Below are 22239 nucleotides of genomic sequence, written 5' to 3'. Positions count from 1 at the left end.
AAGAGCAAAGCAGAATTCACCCTGAAGGAGCTGTCGGCAAGACCTCCTTAACTGTTAACACAAGTTTATTTACAAGCTTGGGAGACCAAAGGGGTTTGGCACCAAACCGGCCCGGCCAGCTCCCACTGAATCTGGATTTACTTGGATGAAAACCTTGGCTGTAAACAGTTACCTCTTATCTCAACAATTTTACATTGGGCCTGTTGCTTGATCGCATGAATCATTAGGGTTGCCAGGTCCCTCCCAGACTCCAACTTCCAGTGTTTTCGATGTGATCAGAGTCACTCATCCTTCTCCTCCTCTCATAGGATACAGCAGAATACTGGGTTATTACCCAGCTCCCCTGTGTCTCCCATGAATTAATTAAATAGTTCAGTAAGGCTTAGCTCTATCTTAACTTGACCTGATCGAGTTTTTTTCTCCTTTTTTGCCATCTCTGCATCGTAAATAAATAGCTTATTGCAATATACGTCCACGGCGATAAGGGTCTCGCATTACAATAATTGCCAAATATAGAAATTCAGCCCACATCGGCTTGGTGTCAGTGAGTAAAAGGGGGGGGGGGACCAAGAAACAATAGAAACTAGACAATTACGGCTCAGCATAGGTCAACAATCAAGGTTATCTGTATTCAATTACCGATATCTGGAAACTTGCATAGAGTCAGCTGATCCTAGACTAAATGAAAATTTATCATGCATAGATGAAGCAAACATAGTTATTTGAAGCAAGCAGCATATTATTTCATTTGATATACTTCCTCCTGCTAGTTTTCTTGGGTGTGTTTTTAAAGAGGAGTTATCAGTCTTTGGGGAAATCCATTCAAATCTAAGCCACAGCAAATGCCTAAAATTGGAAATTATCTGGATTACACATCTTTGCTCAAAAGAGGAGGAAAGGAACAGAAATTGCTCCTTTACCCTCAATGACGATAAATTAAAGCGCTTAACAATGGGTAGCACTTCCCTGTGATACAGACCTATTGTGAGGAAGCTTTAGGTTGGCAAAACAGCCAGGGAGGTGAGATGAGTTAAAGACCATGCTGCGTTAGGCAAAGATGACCAGAGCTTTGTGAACCGCTTCTCCGGAACAATCTATCATTTTGGAAAACAAAGCCGCTGTACGTGACATATATTTATCTATTTCCTCTATCTGTGTTCCTTTTTCCATCAGTTCAAGTTGGAATTTTTTCTCCCCCTCCCTAGCAGTATTTTTTTAATGCTGTGAAAAAGTCCCCTTTTCAAGATGCAGTCAGCTTAGGTGTGCAAAAGCTCTGCTGTGCATGAAGCAGTAACATGTGCGGAGCTTTTAATACTGTACTCTAACACTGCTAAATTGATCAGCTATGTCCATGGCTGATGGACTAGGATTGCCGACTCCACCCTAGGAAATTCCTGAAGATTTGGGGAGGGGGAGTGTCTGTGGAGGGGGAATTTGGGGAGGGATTTCTCGTAGAATCTATGGAATACTATGGATGTGGTTAGGAGCGGTGGACTCTAATCTGGAGAACCAGGTTTGATTCCCCTCTCCTCCACATGAGGACTCTAATTTTGTGAACGGGGTTGGTTTCCACACTCCTCCACATGATGCCAGATGGGTGACCTCGAGCTAGTGCCAGTTCTCTCTGAACATGTTCAGACAAGGTGTCTGCTGTGGGGAGAGGAAGGGAAGAAGATTGTAAGCCGGTCTGATTCTCCTTAAAAGTTGGCATATAAAAACCAAACCTTCTTCTTCTTCTTCTTATACCCCACTGAGGTCCCTTCCCTCCCTGAACCCCACCCTCTCCAGGCTCCACCCTCAAAATCTCCAGGTATTTTCCAACCCAGAGGTGGCAACGCTACACCCAGAACATGGTCTCTAGCTTGTCCCTTAGATGTTTGACTTTGGAGAGATATGCTAACCTCTGCCGGTGGCAACCTTCAGTGATGGCAAAGGGGCTAGTCCACAGTGCTTCCAAAATGGTATAATATTGCTTTGTGTTTCTTGTGGCATTTAAGTGTCTATGAGTATTCTGCTCTTTACTAAATGGCTACATTGAAATCATTAGAATGGACATCTTAGTTTCATGTAGAGTTTTAGTTGCTTCAGCATAGGCACATATTAAAACTAAAAGGGTCAGAGCACGCCTTCAAGATACTCTAATGCCCTATTAACTTTCCATTCTTTTAAACTGAGTGGAAAGGCTATGGTTCACTGGCAAGGCAAATATTATGCCTGCAGAAGGTTCCAAGTTGAATCTCAGGCATCTACACATAAAACAGGGGTGGGGAACCTTTTTCCTGCCAAGGGCCATTCGCACATTAATAACATCTTTCGGGGGCCACACCAGGTGTAGATCTCCCAGTGGGGGGGAGTGGCTAGGGTTGCCAGGTCTCCAGCCACCACCTGGAGGTTGGCAACCCCAGGGGAGGCCAGCCAGAGAAGGCCTGCAGGGCGCCCCCCTCCCAGGTGGGAGGGCAGCCAGCGGTGGGCCCCAGAAAACGAGGCGCCAAGGGGGCGCAGCCCACAGTCGATTGGCAAGGAAGGAAGGAAAACAGAGAAAGAGGAAAAGGGAGGGAGGGAGAAAGAAATGGAGAGGGGGGAGAAAGAAAGAAAGAAAGAAAGAAAGAAAGAAAGAAAGAAAGAAAGAAAGAAAGAAAGAAAGAAAGAAAGAAAGAAAGAAAGAAAGAAAGAAAGAAAGAAAGAAAGAAAGAAAGAAAAGGACGGAGGGAAAGAAAAAAAAGGACGGAGGTAGACAAAGAAAGAGACAGAAAAAGAGGGAGGAAGAGAGGGAGAGAAAGGAGAAAGAGTGACAGAAAAAGAGGAAGAAAAGAGAGAAAAGCCTCCCCCCACACACACACACACCCGCGCATGCCGGCCTGCGCGACCGCGCATGCCGGCCTCGCTGCCGTTAAAGAGCTAGAAAAGATTCTTAAGTGGAAGGATATTTCGCTGGCATCCAAGATCAAGTTAATTCATGGCATCGTATTCCCTATTACTATATATGGGTGTGAAAGCTGGACAATGAAGGAAGCTGATAGGAAGAAAGTAGATTCCTTTGATATGTGGTGCTGGAGGAGAGTGTTACGGATACCCTGGACTGCCAAAAAACAAATCTGTGGGTTCTAGATCAAATCAAGCCTGAACTGACCCTAGGAGCTAACATGACTATACATGACTATACTGACTATATAAATATTATAATAAAACAAGCTGACAAGAGAGGAGCCATTGTCATAATGGACAAAACTAAATATATACAAGAAGCTGAACAACAGCTCTCAAACACCAGTTTCTACAGGCTGCTATCCACAGACCCCACTCAGGAATACCGGCGAGAACTCAACAAAATCATGAAGAAATTACCAAAACACATACAAGAACGAATTGATATGGATTCACCTCAAGAACCTCGACCAGGCACTTTCTACCTCCTGCCTAAGATACATAAACCTGGCAACCCTGGACGCCCCATTGTTTTGAGCATTGGAACCATCACTGTAGGAGTATCAGGATACATGGACTCCCTTCTGAGACCATACGTCATTAATACCCCCAGCTATGTCCGAGACACAACAGACTTCCTAAGGAAACTACAGTCCATCAACTGTCTCCCAGAAAACAGCATTCTAGTCACCATGGATGTGGAGTCTCTATACACAAACATCCCCCATGACGATGGGCTACTAGCCATTAGAAATACCATCCCTGACAACAACACTGCAGATCTGGCTACACAACTCTGCAGGTTTGTTCTCACTCACAACTACTTCCGGTTTGGTAAGGACTTATACCTTCAAATCAATGGCACTGCCATGGGCACTCGCATGGCTCCACAGTATGCCAACATTTTCATGTCAGATCTAGAACAACGTTTTCTGAACTCATACCCACTGGCACCTCTCCTTTACTTGAGATTCATTGATGACATTTTCTTTGTCTGGACTCATGGCAAAGAAGCCCTTGAAAGATTTCACCAGGCTTTCAACGACTTCCACCCCACCATCAATCTAACTATGAATTACTCTGATATGGTGAGAAAGATGATTGAGAAGGCCAGAATGATACCCAGGCACAACTTACTACAAGATAAGCCCAGAGAGAATGACAACAGAACACCTCTGGTTGTCACTTATAGCTCCCAACTAAAACCAGTCCAACGTATTATTAAGGACCTACAACCAATGCTGGATTGTGACACTTTCCTCGCTGAAGCACTGGGGGGGCGTCCCTTTCTTGCTTACAGACAGCCGGCTAACCTAAAACAACTTCTCACCCATGATGATAAACTACTTAACAGGAACATGGACTCTGGCACCAAGACCTGCAACAAACCAAGGTGCCAACTATGCCCTCATATAGATTCTAGGAACATCATCTCTGGACCCACCAATGTCAGCCATACTATCTCAGGTTCATACTCCTGCTCATCTTCTAATGTGATTTATGCCATCACATGCCAGCAATGCCCTTCCACAATCTACATTGGACAAACAGGTCAGTCTCTTAGACAAAGATTAAATGGACATAAGTCTGACATCAGAAACCATAATATTCAAAAAACAGTGGGAGAACATTTCAACCTTCCAGGACATTCTGTTGCAGATTTAAGAGTAGCAGTTCTCTCACAAAGGAATATCAAAGGGAGATTGGAAAGAGAAACTGCTGAATTACAGTTGATATTCAAACTAAAGTCAATGCATTTACCTGGGCTGAATAAAGACCTTGCATTCATGGCTCATTACCAATGCTGATTTCTCCACACCCATCTCTCCCCTGGACATCACAGACTCTTCTGCATACCACACCTAATCCCATCACGCCTGCTATTCACATTTACATACTGTTAACATTTACATACTAATGCTTGTCTGAATTCACTCTCCTCTACTTAAAGACAGATGGATTCACATTCTAGCTGTATCTGAAGAAGTGAGCTGTGGCTCACGAAAGCTCATACCCTACCAGAAAATATTTTTGTTAGTCTTTAAGGTGCTACTGGACTCTTGCCCTTTTCTATACTGAGGCTGTCGTACTTTGGTCACATTATGAGGTGACAAGAGTCACTGGAAAAGACAGTCATGCTAGGAAAAGTTGAGGGCAGCAGGAAAAGAGGAAAAACCAACAAGAGATGGATGGACTCAATAAAGGAAACCATGGCCCTCCGTTTGCAAGATTTGAGCAAGGCTGTCAAAGATAGGACATTTTGGAGGACACTGATTCATAGGGTTGCCATGAGTCGGAAGTGACTTGATGGCACCTAAAACACACAGTAGCACAACATGAAGTGATGACTCATCATTTAATGATGCTCTAGAAAAAAGCCCGAATTCTATGATATTTATCATAGAGGTTTGGGGAATTCCTAGAGTGTCACAAGATTGTCATTTCCCCCACTCTCTGCCCCCAAATGCTCCCATCCCCACAGACCTTTCCTTGCTGGTGGCAACCCTATTGGGATCCCAAACATGGAAGGCTAAAGAAAAACATTTTATGTTTGTTTCTGGAAGTTTAAGTCAGGTTGAAAGAGGTATCCCTGCTCACGGTGCTCACATTCTTCCTTTTGCTTTGGGTAAACTGGTTTTCACATGCTTTTTGTCTAGTTTAAAGATGCCTTACCTCATCTGTTGGACCAGAGGTGACGTGAGATGAAGGAAGTAATCATAAACATCCAAGATAATGACATCTTAGCATCTTAGCACCTTTTGCCTCTCTCTCCATCCTGACCCCAACTCGGCTGCCCACGAACCTCCAAAACCTACAGATGCAGTCAAGTTATCACCCCTCCAGGTTCAGCCGACAATCCCCGTGTTCATTTCCATTCCATTAATTCCATTCAATAACCTTTAATAGGCATAGTCGTTTTCATTTCCTAGCATGGTGTAGTGGTTAAGAGTGGTGGTTTGGAGTGGTGGACTCTAATCTGGAGAACCGAGTTTGATTCCCCACTCCTCAACATAAGGGGCAGACACTAATCCAGTGAACTGGGTTGGTTTCCCCACTCCTACACATGAAGTCTGCTGGGTGACCTTGGGCTAGTCACAGTTCTCTTACAGCTCTCTCAGCCCCACCTACCTCACAGGCTGTCTGTTGTGGGGAGGGGAAGGGAAGGTGATTGTAAGCTGGTTGGAGACTTCTTAAAGATAAAGTCGGCATATAAAAACCAACTCTTCTTCTTCTTCCTTGTGCAAACAGAACCTGTGAAGTTTTATTTTTATTCCTTTCTCTACGTCCTTTCAAACTAATGTATTTTCAACATTTTTTTCTTCAATGGCTTATGTACCCTGTGGCATGTATAGACAGCTTAAGACTGTAAAAATTGCATTAAAGAAACCAACAAACAAGGAATACCCTCAACCAAAATGAGCAAAAAGACTTGCAATGACATACAAAAACAACAAATAAAAGGATATGTGTACATCCCTCTTCTATTGTGTTGTAGGATCAGGCCTATTAAAAACTAGGGGCTTCCCCAGTATTCTGGAAACATTTCGCTGGAAATGAATATCACAGCGTTCTTTGCAAGCTATCAGTCCACCTATGAACAGGGCCAAATGTTCCAAGCGCATTCATTGTGATAAAGCAGAGAATTAATCCGCACAAGTTCTTGGGCTGATGTGCGACTGTTGTACAGCTGGAAGTCGAAAGGTCGAGTTTCAATCATCTCACATTGTCAGTGAATGTGAAATGAAAATAATAATAATAATTTGGGGGAACATTCGATAGCAGCTGAGATCAGCCAAAAGGATGGGGGAGGGACGTTGGAAAGAGAAATTCCACACTACAGGAAATGAAAGGCGCACAAAGCAGCGGGTTAAGTATGGAGCATATTCAAATCCTACCAGATTTCATTTTCCCTTAGCAAAGGAACTGGCGAGAAAGAAGACCCAGATTACAAAGTTAGCTTCTGAATAACTGTGTGAGGGCGTTTGATCAACAATGATCCAGGCAAAGGGGGATTATGGATGAGATGGGAGCTGTTAGAAAACTACACGGAAATAAATTGACTCTCTTGGACTTGTCACACTCACAAAATCAGAGGTAGCAGACTCCGTTTTATACAAGAGACATTTGTTTCAATGGACACACTTGAAGATATCCGGAGCCCTGTGGCACAGAATGGTAAGCTGAAGTACTGCAGTCCAAGCTCTGCTCATGACCTGAGTTTGATCCCTACGGAAGTTGGTTTCAGGTAGTCAGCTCAAGGTTGACTCACCCTTCCATCCTTCCAAGGTTGGTCAAATGAGTACCCAGTTCACTTGGGCAAAGGGAAGATGACTGGGGAAGGCACTGGCAAACCACCCCATAAACAAAGTCTGCCTAGAAAACATCTGGATGTGATGTCACCCCATAGGTCCGGAATGACCCGATGCTTTCATAGGGGACCTTTACCTTTTTTTAAAAAAAGAAAAGATATCCAATCAGCTCATTCTCCATTTTAGATTGGCCAGCAGGAGCACGGGAACATACACAGCATGGCGTAGTGGTTCAGAGTGGTAGTTCAGAGTGGCGGGCTCTAATGTGGAGAACAGGGTTCGATTCCCCACTCCTCCACATGAGCAGCAGACTCTAATCTGGTGAACTGGGTTGGTTTCCCCACTCTTACACATGAAGCCAGCTGGGTTACCATGGGCTAGTCTCTCTGAACTGTCTCAGCTTCACCTACCCCACAAAGTGTCTGTTGTGGGGAGGGGAAGAGAAGGTGATTGTAAGCTGGTTTGATTCTTCCTTAAATGGTAGAGAAAGTCAGCATATAAAAACCAACTCTTCTTCTTTTTCTTCTTCTTCTGTGCCCACGGCCACAGCCCAATCTGGCAAAACATTTTATACAGCAAGGGTCATCAATGTGCGGACTTATACACAGCACTTCTCTGCTTGCAAAGAATGACCCATTTTCTTTAATGGAGGGACCAGGTTATTGTGAGAATAATACAGAGGTGAAAAGAACTCCATGTACCTCACTTTTAAGGAAGGGGGAGAAAGCAATGTAATGAATAGCAATTGAGCCATGGCTCACTGGTAGAGTCTCTGGTTTGCATGCAGAAGGTCCCAGGTTCAATCCCCAGCATCTCCAGTCATACATCAGATGGTAGTTGATGTGAAAGACTTCTGTCTGAGACCCTGGAGAGCTGCTGCCAGCCTGAGTAGACAATACTGACCTAGTCAGTTGATGGACCAAGTGTCTGATCTGATTCAGCATGAGACAGTTTCATGTGTTTAAAGGTAAAGGTAGTCCCATGGGGTGATGTCACATCTCTCGACTTTTACTAGGCAAACTATGTTTATGGGGTGGTTTGCCGTTGCCTTCCCCAGTCATCTACACTTTACCCCCAGCAAACTGGGTACTCATTTTACCAACCTCGGAAGGATGGAAGGCTGAGTCAACCTTGAGCTGACTACCTGAAACCGACTTCCGTCAAGATCAAACTCAGGTCATGAGCAGAGCTTTTGACTGCAGTATTGCAGCTTACCACTCTGCGCCATGGAGCTTCATGTGTTCATGTGAATGAATAAAACAAATAAGTAAATAAATCATTCCTTTTTGGTGCTAAATACCATCCCATTGGGCCACATGTTAATAAGCTGTGGCTTGTTACATAGATAGCTTTGCCATCCTCCTGGTGGGGCCTGGAGTTTTCCCAGAATTACAACCGCAATTTAAGAAAGATGTACACAAGCTGGAACGTGTCCAGAGGAGGGCAACAAAGATGGTGAGGGGTCTGGAAACCAAGTCCTATGAGAAAGGTTGAAGGAGCTGGGTATGTTTAGCCTGAAGAGGAGAAGACTGAGAGGTGATATGATAACCATCTTCAAGTACTTGAAAAGCTGTCATATAGAGGATGGTGCTGAGTTGTTTTCTGTTGCCCCAGAATGTTGGACCAGAACCAATGGGTTGAAATTAAATCAAAAGAGTTTCCGTCTAGGCATTAGGAAGAATTTTCTAACAGTCAGAGCGGTTCCTCAGTGGAACAGGCTTCCTCAGGAGGTGGTGAGCTCTCCTTCCCTGGAGGTTTTTAAGCAGAAACTAGATGGCCATCTGTCAGCAATGCTGATTCTATGACTTTAGGCAGATCATGAGAGGGAGGGCACCTTGGCCATCTTCTGGGCATAGAGTAGGGGTCACTGGGGGTGTGAGGGGGAGGTAGTTTGGAATTTCCTGCATTGCGCAGGGGGTTGGACTAGATGACCCTGGTGGTCCCTTCCAACTCTATGATTCTATGATTCCAGACTACAGAGACCAGTTCCCCTGGAGGAAATGACAGCTTCAGAGGGAAGACTCCCAACCCTGTTGCGCTTCTTCCCCTTCCCAAACTCTGCCCTCTCCAGTCTCTGCCCCCAAATGTCCAGAACTTTCCAAACCCACCGTTGGCAATCCCATCGATCATCTAAAAGAGTGTCACTACCTCTCTATTTGTTAAGTGCATGAAGCAATTATTGCCCCTTAGACATAACTACCGGAGGAGCATAGGATCCCATCTGCCTCTCGGAGTTGGCCTGCATATGGTCACAGCCGCATACTTGAAGGGAGCTCTTCCTCAATAAATTATCTTCATTGGAACCAAATTGCACGGCAAAGGCGAATCGCGAGAAGCTCTGATTGTTCGCTGAGGCCCGGCTCGCGACAGTTCATCTCGGCAAATTCTAAACACCCAATCGCTATCCTGCCTTTTAGACTAACTGTCTTTGTGTCAGCTCTCCGGACTGGCCTCTGGGGGGATTGCAAAAATGTATCATGGAAGAAAAACAGCTGGAAGGGAAACTTGTAGAACTAGGAGAGGTGCCATATAGCAATTAGCAGGCAGAAGTTTTGATCTGGAAAATCACATTTGCTTTAATTGCTGCACTGGTGCATTCATAAAGAATTTGGCTCATCCGATGCCTCTCTTTTTTTTCCTTATTAGATATACTATTTAGCAATGGAACAATGCTGCCATTCGTTCCATTGTTTGAGGTTTTTCATTGCGCTAAATAGAAAGACAGAGAAATGCTCTACAAGGAAGGAGGCATATAAATATTTATTGTAGCCTTAACAGATTGTATTGTAATCCATCCCGATTGCTTAGCGAATCATTTGGCACATCTCAACCGCAGGATAATGAAGGACACGTTCCTTACCTGAGAGCCACTGAAATACACTCATGAAATTGGCAAACTCTGAAATTTTTATTTTAAGAGTAATTGCCTCTTAGCTGGGGTGATTTGGTTTCCCTCCTTCGAAGAACATCCTGAAGGAAATTTCCATGAGTGAGATGTGGTTCCAGATAAGCTACTAATCTGACCTTGGGAAAGAGGAAATTTGTGTTTTGACCAGGAACCCCAAAACCAAATTAGCTGTCACACTTCCCACTTTAGAGAGGAGTGAATGTTCCCTGTGCTTCTCTTTTGGCATGCGTTTATGTTTTTGCCATTGGTTCCAGTTCTCGGCTTTCCACTGTCGGTTCTGCAGATTTGTTTGTACAGTGCATTCAGGCTGTGTTTCTTTTTTTAAAAAATTGGTTTATATTACATGTACAGTAAGACCTGTGTAAGTAAAATATACATATTTATTGATGCACAAATAAGGTTGAAAATGTCAATTTTCTGGGGGAAATTCGGTGCAACAAAACAGAAAACGATACAAAAAATAAAGGGGGAAATTGCAGTTTAGAGTCTAACAAGGGAGAAGCAAAACCAGAAAGGAGATTTTTTTAAAAAAAAGTTAAAAAGGGGGCAAGAAATTCAAAACCATCAATATTCCACTCCCCATTGGTCAGCTTCTCAGCTTTCAGACATACTGGTGGAGTTGGCAAGCGTGTACACCGGGCCTTCTGTGGCAAATGAGCATTATTTAATTGGAAACAAATTAGGAAGTGAACAAAAGAACTTGGCGATTCTTTTCCGTGTTTGCTATGGGACTTCTCCAAAACGAAGGATGACTTCAGGCATACAAATCTGGGTGGTTTTTTTTTTTTTTTTTTAAGTTCTGTATGAATTCAGAGGAAAGCTCTAGCAGCCCACCAGCAAAGAGGTGCTAATTAGATTTCCATTTGCTAATTAGATTTCCACTGGTGAGTTTACATTCATCTGAGCCCTCTTTGCAAGAAAAATATTATTTTTCTTCATGAATCCCATGTGGAAAATACAATGAAGGGCTGATAGATAAATTATTCAAGATACATAAGATATTTCCTCCCCCCCCCCGCCCGCCCCACATAAAACCCAAAAAGTGACAAGTTAGTGTTTCAGTCACCAAATATTGCAAAAAACCCTTTCTTTGATTTATGCATTTCCGGTCTGGTTTTGTCAATGCAAAACCAGGAATCTAACAAACAAATTATTGTGCTCATATGTATCCATTTTTGTTAGCAAAAATTGCAAGACATAAGCCAAGTCAGAGAAGGTGATAAAACTAGCATGAAAAAATAAACATTATTAGGATGGCAGGATTAAATTAAAGCCTTAGATCACTGTGTGTGTGTGGGGGGGAGGGTTATAATACCTGGACAGAACCTCATTCACATCAGCTATAGAGGACCAGCTGCAAGGGTTGCCAAGTCCATGTTAGAAAATACCTGGAGATTTTGGGAGTGGAGTCTGAGGAGTGTGGGGTTTGGAGAGGGGAGGGACTTCAATGCCATAGAGTCCCGATGCCAAAGCAGCCATTTTCTCCAGGTAAACTGATCTCTGTCGCCTGGAGATCACTTGTAATAGCGGGAGATCTCCAGCAACCGCCTGGAGGTTGGCAACCCTACCAACTGCATACCTGCACTGAATCCCAGGGTATGGTTATAAAACACATGATACACCACTAGGGTTGCCACCTCCAAGTGGTTGCTGGAGATCTCCTGCTATTACAACTAATCTCCAGGCAATTGAGATTAGTTCACCTGGAGAAAATGGGCACTTTGGGAGGTGGACTCTATGGCATTGCACCCCATTGAAGCCCCTCCCCTTCCCAAACCCCGCCCTTCTCAAGCTCTACCCCTAAAACCTCCAGGTATTTCCCAACCCAGAGCTGGCAACCCTATATACCTCTTTTGTAAAAGCTAAACAGGACTAGAATTGGTAAAAGCCTGGATGGGATTATGCCTGGGAATCCAAGGTAAACCACCTTGAGCTGAACACACAGAGTTACCTTAGACTGAATCAGACCCTTGGTTCATCAAAGTCAGTATTTTCTACTCAGACTGGGAGCAGCTCTCCAGGGTCTCGGGAAGAAGTCTTTCACATGACAAACTGCCTGGTCCTTTTAACTGGAGATGCCACCTCTCAAGGAGCCATGGCCCCTCCCCATAATGGCCTCATAATGGAAGAAGGACTGGATTTTAAAAAGTGCAATTCAGGTGGTGGCTGGAGATCTCCTGCTATTACAACTGATCTCCAGCCAACGGAGATCTGTTCACCTGGAGAAAATGGCTGCTTTGGAAGATGGACTTTATGTCATTATTAGGGTTGCCCGGTCCCTCTTCGCCACAGGCAGGAGGTTGTGGGGTGGAGCCTGAGGAGGGTGAGGTTTGTGTAGAGGAGGGGCTTCAATGCCATACAGTCCAATTGCCAAAGCTGCCATTTTCTCCAGGTGAACTGATCTCTATCGGCTGGAGATCAGTTGTAATAGAAGGAGATCTCCAGCTACCACCTGGAGGTTGGCAACCTTAGGCATTATACCCCATTGAAGAACTTATCCTCCCTACACACCACCCTCCTCATGCTTCACCCCCAAAATCCCAGATACTTCCCAACCTGGAGCTGGCAACACTAGCATTTAGCCACCTACCACGTTCTTTTATTTTAAATTGCCATGAGTTCATAAAACTACATATTAATCTATGAAAGTGCTGAAACCAATTTGCAAAATAAGGTACTTTTGAGAAAGAGAGAGAGAGAGAGAGAGAGAGAGAGCAGTAACCCAAGCTCTCTATTTTATTTATTTGAAACGTTGCCAATTTTTTTCCCCTGTACAAACTTATGCTTTCTATTGAAGAAGCTCATTATTGGCAATTTGCATTTCTTCATTGCACTGTTACACAAACTGAAACCATGTGTCAAAAACACAGCTGACATGAAAGCAAGCGTAACAAAATAAAGACATTTTTTAAAACCCTCCCAAAGCTTTCATGTGTCTCTTTCTCAAGACGACACGTTTAAAAAGTATCCAAATTTTACAGATGAAAAAAGAAAGAAAGAAAGAAATTGCATTTCCAGTTGAAATAATTAATATGTTTTGGGTGAATTTCCCCAGTTTCTGCGGTCTTGTCATACAACATATATCCGAAGCACTCTGTTGAACATGCATATTTTGGACTGAGTTCTGTATGTGCCCAGCAGCTTCCAACAGCTGTCTCTGCTTTAAAAAAAAGGGATAAAGTTTCATCACTAACTGTCAGCGAGACCTTCGTCAACAGAAAGAATTAGTGTTATGTTAAATGGGCCCGAATATATATAAGCAGTTTTGAGTCCTGGCAGCTGGAACAAGAGGCTCTCTGAGACAAGGAACTTTTCATTCAGACACCAGGAAACCAGCGGCTTGCTCCTAGAGTCCATAACCCAAAGGTTTTTGCGGAGTAAATCCCTCGTGTAGCTGCCAGAGACACCTCATGATTGGAGGCCCAGCTCCACGTCTCAAACACTCAGCTAATCAGAAGTTCAAATCCCAATAAATGGTATATTTAGGAGATGTCCAGACCAGCTGATCATCGCAGGATTTATAACTGGCAATGCCGCAAATGGGCTGAGCGCCGGCCCACACTTTCTCACATGAGTTTCCCAGCAATTACATTCTGCTCCCAGATCCCTCTGCTTGAAGGGGAGGATCTCATTACACAAGTCTGTATTTGACTGATTGATAGGGTTGCCAGGACCCTTTCCACCACCGGCGGGAGGTTTTGGGGGCAGAGCCTGAAGAGGGCAGGGTTCGGGGAGGGGAAGGACTTCAATGCCATAGAGTCCAATTGCCAAAGCGACCATTTTCTCCAGGTGAACTGATCTCTATCGGCTGGAGATCAGTTGTAATAGCAGGAGATCGCCAGCTAGTACCTGGAGGTTGGCAACCCTACTGATTGATCACATGAGTATCGCCAGTGTATTGCCCAGGCAAAGTCGTGGTACTGGGGCATAGTCTATGGAGGGTTGCCAGTTTCAGATTGGGAGATTCCTGGAGATTTTGGGGCGGAGCTTGGGGAGGGTGGAGTTAGGGGAGGGGAAGGACCTCAGCTAGGTATGATGCTGTAAGTCCCACCCTCCAAAGCTGCCATTTTCTCTAGGGGAACTGACCTGTCATCTGGAGATGAACTGTAATTCTAGGTGATCTCCAGGCCCCACCCGGACGTTGGCAACCCTACTGCAGACTCATGAGGCAGCAACATTCCTGAAGCTAAGCAGTTTGGAGTCCTGGTGGTCTTTGCCTGGATGACAGACCACCTTCAAACCCGACATACTTTTTTTGAATCCATACAAAAGGTGGGCTAGAAATGAATGTGTAGAAAATCTAGTTCATGTTTTCTAGCTCTTCTAGGGTTGCCAACCTCCAGGTAGTAGCTGGAGAACTTCTTGCTATTACAACTGATCTCCAGCCGATAGAGATCAGTTCACCTGAAGGAAATGGTCGCTTTGGCAATTGGACTCTATGGCATTGAGGTCCCTGTGGGATGTGTAAGATTTTAATTAATTTAATTCTAGCATATTAGAAAAATGTTATTTTTCTATTATATTTGTAAGCTGTGGTTATTTATATAAGTCAGTAGAAAATAGTCCTGTCTAACTTAAACTGAACAAAGCAGGTGATTTTTCGTATCTGGTACAGGATATCACCAAATAACAGATGAGATCATATGCATGTGACCACAAAGATGAGATCAGAGTTAGGGTGGATTTGAGAGGAGGAGATATTCAAATCCTCTTAGAACAAAGAACTCTGGAGAAGTATAAATATGAGGAATAGGCGGAGTCTGTTAGGAGACTTTCACTTTTGAACCCGAAAAGGGCTGAAATGTCTTCCTCTTTTGCCTGGCAAAATAAAAAAAGCTTTTTTCTCCCCTTGCTTCTTAAACCTGGCATCGTCTCTACTTTGTGATAATAAATCTGGTCACAGAGGAGAGTGTATTTACATCCAACATCCCTCCCCTCCCCAAACCCCGCCCTCCTCAGGCTCTGCCCCAAAAACCTCCCGCCGGTACCGAAATGGGACCTGGCAACCCTAAGCTCTTCTAACTAGGGTGACCTTGGGCTAGTCACAGTTCTCTCCGAACTCTCTCAGTCCCACCTACCGTACAAGGTGTCTGTTGTGGGGAGAGGAAGGGAAGGAGATTGTAAGCCGGTTTGATTCTTCTTCTTCTTCTTCTCATAAGTGAACCGAATGAGGGAGCCATGGAAGACTCTGGTATGTCATGCTTGTGTTATATTATTCCAAGAAAACTACGATTTGCATTAAGCATTTGACTGGCCCATGAAAACATTCACATGTGTCTTGCTTTTGGTGGGGTTAGGTGGCATCTTAAGGATCTGTAACTCAACCCATGATTGGGAAATGTTGCTGATCTTATCCAGGCTTATTTGGCATCCTCAACATTTCTCAGATGTTGTGTCTATGTAGATTCATTCGAATTCACCCACATTTTTGCTCTAGGTGAAGTTTGGCGGTGACTCTACAATAAAGAGGCCTTCTAGGATCGGGGGGGGGGTGGAATCGCTCAATGAATTTCAAACAAACAAAAGATCCACTGGGATGTCAGAGACCAGGGAGCAGCTGGGAACCACCAGCACTGGTGTAAATATTTTCCCTGGAGTAAATCCAATTAAAGGTGTAGTCAGATGCGGAATGTATTACTTGTTGATCTGATAACCAAATAAAATGCATGGGTACTGCTTGTTTGTTGCCTCTGTCTTGTCCTTCTCCACGAACAAAATCTGAACAATCAATTCTATCTGGGGGCGTTATCTTTGCTCTGCCTTCTCTCGCACAAGCTTGGAGACTTTCAATATAAAATTACCCTACATTCAGTTTAATTGGCCTCTACGGAGCGGTCAAGCATGGGCCGGGGTATCGAATGTTATATAACGTACGATGAGAAAGCAGAAGGCATTCAGCCGAAATTGGGAGATGCTGATAAATTGGGTGACAGGTCACCTCATAGCTCTCCTTTCCCTCACAGGAGGGGCATTCTTCATCTTAGTCCCGGAGTTTGCCCCGTGCCACTTTATCGCCGTTTTTCACAGGCTACCAGAAATGCCAAATAATGAATCTGCCGTTTATTTATGTTGTGTGTAGGGTTGCCAGGTCCCTCTTCGCCACCAGCGGGAGGTTTTTGGGGTGGAGCCTGAGGAGGGCAGGGTTTGGGGAGGGGAAGGACTTCAGTGCCATAGACTCCAATCGCCAAAGTGGCCATTTTCTCCAGGGGAACTGATCTGTATCGGCTAGAGATCATATTGTGTTGCAAAAAAGGCAGGGAAATATTCCATTAGGGAATTATGATTCTCCTCGATGCACACTTTTTTTGCAAACCTAGACTTTATTGGGTTTTGCAAGGTTTTAAAAAAAAACATAGCTGAGAGGTCACTATTGAAACTTTGCCAAATTATAGTCAAAATTTCATTGGATATTTATAGGGTCATATTTTTTTTAAAGAAGCTACATTGATATTTAAGATGTTCTAATGCCAGCAACGTTAATTATGTTTAAGAAGTCTGGGTCTTCTTTAAACATAGCATTCATACAGCTAAACATAAATGTCTGCCTCTAGCAAGCTGAAGCCTTCCTATCAGAGAAATAATAGTTCTTTTTAAAGAAAGAAATTTACAACTTCTCTTTTTTCACTTTCACAATCGTGTTTTGGTTTTATTAACCAGCAGGGCTGGATTTGCAATTTCTTTGGTTTATGGTACCAGATACCTACTGGTATCTGTGAATAAAGCATTTCATCCATGAGCATGGCTAATGGCAGCGCACAGATGGGCTGTAAAACGTTTCACAACAGATCTCCTTCAAGGATATTCTACGACCTGAAGTTGTACAAAGCCTTTACAACAAAACTTAAGAGCATGACCAGGAAAAAAGCTGGTTCCCAGACTTCCAGGTAGGTATATTACACTGCCCCATTGAGAACACGAGAAACCGTCACAGGTAAAGGGCAAATGGTTTTTCATCGTGTCTTTTCCCCCAGTTAGAGCCATACAATTAGTGAGCTTTATAAATATGTAACTTGTTCTGGGAAGATGAGGAGTTTTTCAGTCCAGACAAACTTATAGCGGATTATAACCAGGGAGTTAGACTAGGGTTGCCAGGTCCCTCCTACTGGCAGGAGGTTTTTGGGGTGGAGCCTGAGGAGGGCGGGGATTGGAAAGGGGAGTGACTTCAATGCCATAGAGTCCAATTGCCAAAGCGGCCATCTTCAGGTGAACTGGAGATCAGTTGTAATAGCCGGCGATCTCCAGCTAATACCTGGAAGTTGGCAACCCTAAAGCCTACAGGTTGCTCCTACAATGCCTCCAAATCTGCAAAATTCCATTTCACTACCACCACCGGCAAACCTCTTTCCTTCAAAGCCATTGTGGCAATCCCGGGGAAGATGAAAGCGTTTTCTTTCATCTCTCCTGAATCTCCTGCAAATTGATTTTATTGGCTGCTTGCAAATTCCACTATCACAGGAGAGGGAGGGAAAAAAGCTCTCCCCTCTGCCCTGTTTCTACACCATGGATCATTTTGTAAACCTCTGTCATGTCCCCTCTTTAGTCGCTTTCAGTCCATGCGTCATCATACCCCTTCTTCTTCTGTGAAGGAGACGAATGGGATTTCACTGGCCCCGAGCTCACCAAAGAATGTGTTGGTTTGTGGCAAAGACCTATGGCAGAATAGATTGCACCCGTCGAGCAAATCAGTTTACTTACCATGCCTTATTCTGAATCCGAGCACCAAAATCTCGAGTTATTTATGTACATTGGCACAGATCTCGTCTGGTCCTGGATGAAACAATGCAGATCTGAGTAACTGCGAGCCTCTGCAGAGCTATATATCCAGTCAAGTTTGGACATATTTCTTACGCATTCAAACCAACTGATAAAAGTTATATTGGTCCCTTGCTAGCTAACCCATACTAAACGTTATTGCTCTGCATGCCATGAATTCTAAAGCACTTTCTAATGGAGATGTTATTTTTAAAGAGACGGAATGATCTATTGGTGAGGGACTATTTTGTCACCCTCAATCGCTTTTGCTTTTGCTTTGCTTTTTCCCTCCTCCATGCAGTGCAATTCACAGCAGGAGGTCTGGCTCCTACTGAAATCGATCGCGTGATTTTGAAGCTACAGGATGGTATGGACGTTACCCAGGGTTGTGAGTGATGATGCTGGGATGATTTTTTAAAGTTAAACGTTCTCTCAGGGTTTCTTGGCAGTTAAAGGTAAAGGTAGTCCCCTGAGCAAGCACCGGGTCATTACTGACCCATGGGGTGATGTCACATCCCAATTTTTACTAAGCAGACTATGTTTACAAGGTGGTTTGCCAGTGCCTTCCCCAGTCTTCCACACTTTACCCCCAGCAAGCTGAGCGCTCATTTTACCGACCTCAGAGGGATGAAAGGCTGAGTCAACCTTGAGGCTACCTGAAACCGACTTCCGTCGGGATCAAACTCAGGTCGTGAGCAGAGCTTTTGGCTGCAGTACTGCAGCTTACTACACTGCACCACGGGGCTCCTTGGCAGTTAGGGGCAGTAAAACGCCCAGTGATTCTGTTCATTGGTTGTGAACCAGAAGCCAATTTTTCGATGGGCCATTCCACTGTTCGTGAAGAGTTTGACCCTGTTTGTTGGGTTAATTTTTGTGCGTTTGCACACTACAATACAGTGCAGTTGGCAATATTTTCTGCTATGCACATTGTCGCCCAGCCCAATGGAAGTCCTAGTTTCCCCCTCCCCCACAGACCTCTCATTGTTTGAAGAAAAAATGGACAATCAGAGAGCAACAAACAGTGAGCAAATTAATTGGTCGGCCAGTGATTATAAATAAACACTGTATTTTTAAAAAGTCTTTCCATTTGGGCTTTGTGTTATCCTTGAGGTTAATTCAAATGTGCACAGCTTTGCGCCGTCTTATGGGTAGGGTTGCCAACCTCCAGGTACTAGCTGGAGATCTCCTGCTATTACAACTGATCTCCAGCCAATGGAGAGTCCAATTGCCAAAGTAGCCATTTTCTTCAGGTGAACTGATCTCCAGCCAATGGAGATCAGTTCACCTGAAGAAAATGGCTACTTTGGCAATTTGACTCTATGGCATTGAAGTCCCTCCCCTCCCCAAACCCTGCCCTCCTCCGGCTCCACCCCCAAAACCTCCCGTTGGTGGTGAAGAGGGACCTGGCGACCCTAGTCCTATTTCATAGTCTTTTAACTTTGCTGACAGCTTCAAAGGTAATTAAGGGAAGAATCCCATGGTGGGTGGTGTACTTAACAGAGGGCCATGGGACGGCATATGGGGGAGCATAGTGGGGAGGGGCTGTGGCTCAGTGGTAGAACATATGTTTGGCATGTAGAAGGCCCCAGGATCAATCCCCAACATCTCCATTTAAAGGGACTAGGCAAGCAGGTGATGTGAAAGACCTCTAACTGAGACCCTGGAGAGCCGCTGCCGGTCTGAGTAGACAATACTGACTTGGATGGACCAAGGGTCTGATTCAGTATAAGTAGGGTTGCCAGGTCCCTCTTCGCCACCAGTGGGAGGTTTTTGGGGTGAGCCTGAGGAGGGCAGGGTTCGGGGAGGGACTTCAATGCTATAGAGTCCAATGGCCAAAGTGGCCATTTTCACCAGGTGATCTGATCTCTACTGGCTGGAGAGCAGTTGTAATAGCAGGAGATCTCCAGGTATTACCCTAAGTATAAGACAGCTTCATGTGTTCATATAAGGCAGAGCCCCACAAAAACCAGAGCCAGGCCTAGATATCCATCAGGGGTTGCCAGCCTCCAGGTGGGGCCTGGAGCTCTCTTGGAACTGGCACTGCATCTGATCTTGAAACTACAGAGGTCATTTCTCCTGGAGGAAATGGTTGCTTTGGAGGGTGACATCATTCCTCTCTGGGGTCCCTTCCCTCCCTCAACCCCTCCTATCCCGAGCTGCACCTAGGGTTGTCAAGTCCTTCTTCACCATCGGTGGGAGGTTTTGGGGCGGAGCCTGCGGAGGGCAGGGTTTGGGGAAGGGAGGGACTTCAATGCCATTGAGTCCAATGGCCAAAGCAGCCATTTTCTCCGGGTGAACTGATCTCTATCGACTGGAGATCAGTTGAAATAGCAGGAGATCTCCAGCTAGTACCTGGAGGTTGGCAACCATAGCGGCACCCCCTAAACTCCAAGAATTTTCCAACCTAGAGCTGGCAACCCTACCCTTCTCCCCGCCCCCAGGAACAACTGCATCACTTTAAATAAAGGGCAATTAAAGTACACACAGCAAATTTTCTGCTAAGGAAACAGCTAAGAGGATCTCTCCAATCTGAATTCCTACAGCCTCTTTTTTTGAGAAGTGTTCCCTCCTTCTGTTTTTTTTCCCTCCCATAATTTGTACCAAGCACTTAACATTCAAAACAGATCCTTTGTAACCTTTCTGCCTAACTTCGCTTTCTTTTCCGACCCTCCCACCCCCCCCAACCCCCCCAGAAAAAAAAAACCCTTTAAGTATTCCGGGCCTGGGTTCCTTCAGTATACAGTCTGTAAATGTTTTACTTTGATTTGAGATACATGACAATAAATTAGGGAGCATTTATCAAAGCCGCTTTGTTGCGATGCTGACAAAAGCAGATTTTGCATAAATTACTGCATTATACAAATACACTTAGCTGAATCTTGTTTCTTTGATGTTGGTGGAAGAGATTTACGTTCAGTGGAGTTTTTTATTTATCTGCCCTGTTCACCTCAACAAGAGACGGACATATCCTTCAATTAGTTCCATATTTCTCGGAATGACATATATATCTTGCATCTTAGAAACAAAGAAATTTAAACACCCACCAAAAAGGGGGGGAGAGTCTAGTTTTTAAAAAAAAAAAAACACCCAAGTGTCTTTTTCCCCCTGGCGAGTCAAAACTACTGTACGCCATAGAGAGTAAATATTTAGTCAGAACTCTATCTTTGAAATCTTTGTTCTAAAAACACTTTGAAAACTAGTTAAGTAAGCTAATTTTTGGACCAAAAAGAAATCCCTTTTGCAGAGAGACCAAGACTTCATTACCAGACTAAGTAAACATGAGTCTGTTACAAGAAATTCATATTAGAAGAAGGAGGTTAAAAAGAGAGAGAGCTTTTTTAAACACACACACACACACACACAAAGATTTCCCCGTGCAATCAAATCCCTTCTGGAACCACATTTCTGCAGAAATCTTTTTCAGCGAATATATAATAAAGCAATAAAAAATGTCTTGGGCTAAATGGCAAATTAAAATGGTCTTTAAAAAGGAGGCCGGCGAATGAATAATTAGCTGAACAGAAGCATTTCTGAAATGAAAACTGAAGCTCTCCAAACCATATGCCCACTAGTTTTCCCGTCACCTGCCTTCCCTGCACCCATAATTTCACATTATTTATGGCACAGGGAGGTCACGAGTTCAAAGTCAGTCTTCCCCATTCCCCTACCATCCAGGGACTCAAGGAAAAAACCCGGCTGTGGCTGCCTGACATGGTGGAATGAAATAAGCTGTTGCTTCTACATTCAGGACCAAGAGTAAAGCAGTGAGGGAATGGAGAACCTGTTCCACCCAGACAGCACTCAGAGGATGCTGAAACGAAAGATCTGGAACCATCTAAGACCGCCTGACCTGAATCAGGGCTGGAAAACACAGGATCTAGTTAAGGCAAGGTGACTTCTGGGGCCTCCTGTGATACCAGTCTAGACCTGGTCTTCCTTTACTTTCTGGAAAGCCTTTATTTATTTATTTATTTATTTATTTATTTATTTATTTAGGGTTGCCAACTTCCACATACTAGCTGCTATTACAAGAGGTCAGTTCCCCTGGAGAAAATGGCTGCTTTGGCAATTGGACACTATGGCCATTGGACTCTATGCCAATTGGTCTCTAAGTGCCGCCTCGCGAGGGGCCTTATACCTCTTTGTTTGAGTGGTAAAGCTGCCCTTTACCACTCAAACTAACACACATGTGCACGTTTGCCCGCCGCCCCTCAGGTGGTCGACAGGCAGAGGTGCAAATTGCCGGGGGTTTGGCCACCACCACCGGGCACCTGGCTACCCTAAAACTATGGAGAGGCAGGCAATGGCAAACCATCTGTTTGTCTCTTGCCTTGAAAAGCCTAT

The sequence above is a fragment of the Euleptes europaea genome, chromosome 17 (genome assembly GCF_029931775.1).
Source record: "Euleptes europaea isolate rEulEur1 chromosome 17, rEulEur1.hap1, whole genome shotgun sequence".
NCBI lineage: Eukaryota > Metazoa > Chordata > Lepidosauria > Squamata > Sphaerodactylidae > Euleptes > Euleptes europaea.
The sequence above is the reverse complement of the archived record's forward strand: the minus strand, read 5'-3'. Positions refer to the sequence as shown.